We start from the raw sequence: 6,423 nt of genomic DNA, 5'->3' as shown, positions 1-6,423 counted from the left end.
TCTGCTTGGCAGATGTGGTGTAGCGTATATGGATTTGTCCGAACGCAGTGACGCCTCCTTGAGCTACTGAAACTGAAACTGAAACCTGCCTGCAGTTTGATTTGTTTTTCCCACTTCCACATACACAATGAAATAATTTATGCGCGCGCTGGCTCGCACGGATGTACGTACACGCTCTCGCACATTCAATGTAGACACACTGTACACATTCTCTTGCACGCAGATACACTCACGCACAGACACACAAACGACACACACTAACACACATGCATAAACACACATACACACATTCGAAAGAACGAAACACCACATTACAGATACAAACGCACGCACGCACACACACATACACACACGCACACAGACACGCACACACATACACACACGCACACACACGCACACACACTCACACACACACACAAACACACACACACACACACTCACACACACTCACACACACACACACTCACACACACACACACACACACTGACACACACTCACACACACACACAAACACACACACACTCACACACACACAAACACACACGCACACACACACACACACACACACAGAGATCCCCCCACCCACCTACCCACCCACCCACACGTAATGTCACAATCAGGAGGCGGTCAATGTATCGAAACAAAATCATTAATGAAGGACAGGTTCGCGTAGTGGACGGTGTTTCATGGCTTCACACCCCGTACCCCCTCCCCCCCTCTACACACACACACACACACACATACAAACAAACACACTTACACACACACACACACTCACACACACACTTAAACAAACACACTTACACTCACACACACACTCACACACACACACACACACACACACACACACACACACACACACACACACACACACACACACTCACACACACACACACACACACACACACACACACACAACAGGGGGCGGTCAATGTATCGAAGCAAAATCATTAATGAAGGACAGATTCGCATAGTGGACGGTGTTTCATGGCTTCACACCCCGTACCCCCCCCCCCCCCACCACCCCCCTCCCCCCTCCCCCCCCCACACACACTCACACAGATGCGCATAGTGGACGGTGTTTCATGGCTTCACACTCCGTACCCCCCCCCCCCCCCCCACACACACCCCACCCCCACATAACAACGAACATCGCCATCACAACGTTCTTCTGTCCGTGCCGCTGTGTGCACATGTCAGATGTCTGACCAGCAGCATAACCCAACGCACTTAGTCAGGCTTTGAGAGCATGCTTATAATAATTGTGTGTGTGTGTGTGTGTGTGCGTGTGTGTGTGTGTGTGTGAACGTTGTGTGTTTTGTGTGTGTGTGTGTGTGTATGTATGTATGTATGTATGTAAGTATATATGCATGCGCATACGTGCTTGTGTTCTTTCAATTTCAATTGTCTACTTTTTTTGTTGTTGTTGCTATCATTATTTCGTTTTTATCTTCTTCTTTTTAAAATTAAAATTTTTTAAAATTTATTATTATTATTATTTTTTTTTATACCTGTTGCATTTCTTGATTTAATCAACTGACATGACCTATTTTAATTGTTCTCTCTTACCTATGTTTCAAATTATATGCATATGTTTGTGTGGGGATGTTTGAGTGAATGTTTTTAGTGCTATTGTAAAGCGCATCGAGCTTCAAGAATATGTGCTATAGCAAGATGTCTTAATAAATAAATAAATAAATAATAAATGATCGGTATAAGGACATGCCCGGCGCTTCCTTTTTTTTTTTTCGAGGAAGTGTCTGGGTTTGTTCCAATGTACCTTTCCTTTACCTGTGTGCTAGCTGAATCGGTAGCGTAAGCATCACTGACTTGAAGTTGTGTACCTTGTGAATTAATGGAGAGAGTTACCACTCTTTACTACTTGTTAACTCTTAGTTTCAGTTTCAGTTTCAGTTTCTCAAAGAGGCGCGCGTCACTGCGTTCGGACAGATCCACATACGCTGCACCACATCTGCTAGACAGATGCCTGACCAGCAGCATAACCCAACGCGCTTAGTCAGACCTTGAGTGCATGCTTATATATTATTTATGTACGAATCACAGTGGATTTCTTTTTACATAATTTTGCCTCAGAACAACACTCTCGTTGCCATGGGTTCTTTTTCAGTGCGCCAAGTGCGTGCTAGCTAGCACACGGGACCTCGGTTTATCGTCTCAAGACAAGACGCTCAGTTTGATTTTCGTATCAAAATTTGGGAGAAAGGGAGAGAGCGGGATTTGGAATGGAACCCACACACCCGCACGGACTCTCTGTATCGGCAGCTGAGCGTCTTAACCATTCGGCCACCGTCCTCCCGTGGCTAGTATCTCTCTCGTCGTAAACATCCTGGAGCCAGTTGCATTGCTCGGACGGAAGAGTCTAGTATGGTCGCAACTTAATTTAACCCGCTACTAACTGTGTGTAGTATGGAACTGACCATTGACGTAGTTCGGTCAATGTTTCAAATTATATGCATATGTTTACGTGGGGATGTTTGAGTGAATGTTTTTAGTGCTATTGTAAAGCACATATGCCAATGGCGTAGTTCGGTCAACGTTGGCATTTAGTCACGTGTAACTGTCAACAAGTTAGAATCAAGCAATGCAGCTGACACCAACTGATCCTCATCTCATTTCTGACGATTAGACCCCCACCGACGGGCGCAATAGCCGAGTAGTTAAAGCGTTGGACGGTCAATCTGAGGGTCCCGGGTTCGAATCTCGGTAACGGCGCCTGGTAGGAGGTAAAGGGTGGAGATTTTTCCCGATCTCCCAGGTCAACATTTTGTGCAGACCTGCTTAGTGCCTGAACCCCCCTTTCGTGTGTATGCGCAAGCAGAAGATCAAATACGCACGTTAAAGATCCCGTAATCCATGTCAGCATTCGGTGGGTTATGGAAACAAGAACATACCCAGCATGCACACCCCCGAAAACGGAGTATGGCTGCCTACATAACGGGGTAAAAACGGTCATACACGTAAAAGCCCACTCGTGTGCATACGAGTGAATGTGGGAGTTGCAGCCCACGAACGCAGAAGAAGAAGACCCCCACCTCCACTCCCCCACCCCCTCCTTCTAACCCCCTGCCTCCCCCCCTCCTCTCACACACACACATCCATCGACGGACGTAATAGCAGAATGGTTAAAGCGTTGGACTTTCAATCTGAGGGTCCCGTGTTCGAATCTCGGTAACGGCGCCTGGTAGGAGGTAAAGGGTAGAGATTTTTCCCGATCTCCCAGGTCAACATTATGTGCAGACCTGCTTAGTGCCTGAACCCCCCCCCCCCCCCCTTCGTGTGTATACGCACGCAGAAGATCAAATACGCACGTTAAAGATCCTGTGATCCATGTCAGCGTTCGGTGGGTTATGGAAACAAGAATTAATATACCCAGCATGCACACCCCCGAAAACGGCGTATGGCTGCCTACTTGGCGGAGAATTAAAACAAAAACGGCCATACACGTAAAATGTTACATGTCTGTCTGAGTGTGTATGTGTGTGCGCCTGAAATGTGATTGAATGACACAGGAAACGAATGATGAGCGCCCAATGCAGGTGGGGGTTATTTAGCATCGAGGGAAAGATGGGTGTACGATGGTATTGCTATGCCTGTTGCTAATGCTTATAAGTATCTTGGGATTATATTTTCTACTCGTTTGAGTTTTGCAGCTGCCTGCAGAGATTTGTCTAGTAAAGCAAAAGTATAAGTTACTAAATATTATGAAAAAACTTTTCATGTTAAATAATAATTCTCTAGAGCTTTTTACTAGAGCGTTTGATGCCCAAATTCAGCCCATGGTACAGTATGGCTCAGAGTTATGGGGTTTGGATAAGAATGCTGTTGTGCATTGTGAATCTTTACATTTATTTGGACTTAAAAGGTTTTTGGGTATTGATATGAAAACACCAAACGATTTAGTATATGGAGAAACAAACAGACATCCAGTTTATATAACTCTGCAATCAGTTGTATTCGCTATTGGCTAAAGCTACTGAAAATGAGTGCAGATCGACTGCCAAGAAAATCGTACAACATGTTATATGACTTAGACTTAAGAGGCAAAAGAAATTGGGTTTCAAATGTACGAATATGTATTTGTGAACTCGGGTTTGGGTATGCTTGGTATTTCCAAAATGTAGGTTTAGATAATGTATTTTTTGCAAACTCTTCGCCAGCGCATGATAGATTGTAGATGGCAGAGTTGGGAAAACCATATTCAGTCTAGTGAAAGGTTTGGTATATACAGGGGTTATGTTTCTACTCATTTAGTGCAGAATTACCTCTTGTTTAATATGGATAGACATCTCAGATTTGTTTTGGCAAGATTTAGTCTTGGTATATCGGAAATAAACACCTACAGGTACCGATATAAAAATGTACACAATTCTGATCTCTTTTGTCCATTGTGTAAAGAGTCGATAGAAGATGAAGTACACTTTGTTTTGAAATGTCCCGTTTTGTGTGTTATTCGTGAAAAATTTATCCCAAAGAAATATTATATATACCCATGTTCATTTCGATTTAATCTGCTAATGACATCTACAGATTATACGTAATTTGGCATATACAGACTTATACGTAATTTGGCTCTATATTTATATAAAGCTTTTCACTTAAGAGGTATAATTATGTCATGATGAATTGCTATAGTTCTGGTGACATACACTAATGTTGTTATCGCCCCTCGTTCATATGGGGCTATGGCCTTAATGAATAAACCATCTGAATCTGAATCTGAATCTGTCCTTGTGTCTGTCTCTCTCTATGTCTTTCTCTCTCTCTCTCTCTCTGTCTCTCTCTGTCTCTCTTTATCTGTCTCCCTGTCTCTGCCTCTCTATGTCTCTGTCTGTCTCTTTCTCTCTGTCTCTCTCTCTCTGTCTCTAGGTCTCTCTCTCTGTGTGTGTCTCTTTTTCTTTGTCTCTCCCTGTCTTTGTCTCTGTCTCACTCTCTCTCTCTGTCACCGTCTCTGTCTCGCTCTTTCTCTATATGTCTCTCCTTGTCTCTCTCTGTCTCTTTCTCTCCGTCTCTCTCTGTTTCTCTCTCTCTCTGTCTCTGTTTCTGTCTCCTCTCCGTCTCTCTGTCTCTGTCTGTCTGTCTGTCTGTCTATCTCTTCTTCTGTTCCATTTTATCTGTTTTGCACCATTTTTGTTCTGATTAGTACCTGCTGTGCCACCAGAGCTTTTCAGCTAATGACATTAAACAATTCAGTGTTCAGTGCTCTCTCTCTCTCCCTCTCTCTTTCTCTCTCTCTCTCCCCCTCTCTCTCTTTTTCTCTTTCTCTCCCTCTCTCTCCTCTCTCTCTCCCCTCTCCTCTCTCTCCCCCTCTCTCTCCCCCTCTCTGTTTCTTTCTCCCTCCTTCCTCTCTCTCCCCTCTCTCTCTTCTTCTCTCTCTCCCCCTCTCTCTCTTTCGCTCTCCCCCTCTTTCTCTCCCTCCTCTCTCTCCCTCTCGCTCTCTCTTTCTCTCTCCCTCTCTCTCTCTTCCCCCTCTCCCTCTTTCTCTCTCTCCCCCTCTCTCTCTTTCTCTCTCTCCCCCTCTCTCTCTTTCTCTCTACCCACTCTCTCTCTCCTCTCCTCTCTCTTTCTCTCTCCCTCTCTCTCTCTCCTCTCTCCCTCTCCCTCTTTCTCTCTCTCCCCCTCTCTCTCTTTCTCTCTCTCCCCCTCTCCCTCTTTCTCTCTCTCTCCCCCTCTCTCTCTTTCTCTCTCTCCCCCTCTCCCTCTTTCTCTCTCTCCCCCTCTCTCTCTTTCTCTCTACCCCCCCTCTCTCTCTCTTCTCTCCTCTCTCTCCCTCTCGCTCTCTCCCTCCTCCCCTCTCTCTCTCTCCCCCCTCTCTCTCAACCCCCTCCCCCACACCCCTTTTTCCTCACCTGTAGAGTAGCAGCTCAGAAAAGCTACAGTTTGTCGCCATCATCACCAGGCTTACAGGTGTGACAACCCCATCATGGCTTCTCGGATTCTTACCACCACCTCTCTCTTTCTCTCTCCCCCCTCTCCCTCTTTCTCTCTCTCTCTCCCCCTCTCCCTCTTTCTCTCTCTCTACCCCCCCTCTCTCTCTCCTCTCCTCTCTCTTTCTCTCTCCCCCTCTTTCTCTCCCTCCTCTCTCTCCCTCTCTCTTTCTCTCTCCCCCTCTCCCTCTTTCTCTCTCTCTCTCCCCCTCTCCCTCTTTCTCTCTCTCTCCCCCTCTCCCTCTTTCTCTCTCTCTACCCCCCTCTCTCTCTCCTCTCCTCTCTCTTTCTCTCTCCCCCCTCTCCCTCTTTCTCTCTCCCCCTCTCCCTCTTTCTCTCTCTCTACCCCCCTCTCTCTCTCCTCTCCTCTCTCTTTCTCTCTCTCTCCCTCTCTCTCTCCCTCCCTCTCTCTCTCCCCCCTCTCCTTCTTTCTCTCTCTCTACCCCCCTCTCTCTCTCCTCTCGCTCTCGTCCCTCT

This window comes from Babylonia areolata, chromosome 31 (genome assembly GCF_041734735.1).
Source record: "Babylonia areolata isolate BAREFJ2019XMU chromosome 31, ASM4173473v1, whole genome shotgun sequence".
Lineage (NCBI taxonomy): Eukaryota > Metazoa > Mollusca > Gastropoda > Neogastropoda > Buccinidae > Babylonia > Babylonia areolata.
The sequence above is the reverse complement of the archived record's forward strand: the minus strand, read 5'-3'. Positions refer to the sequence as shown.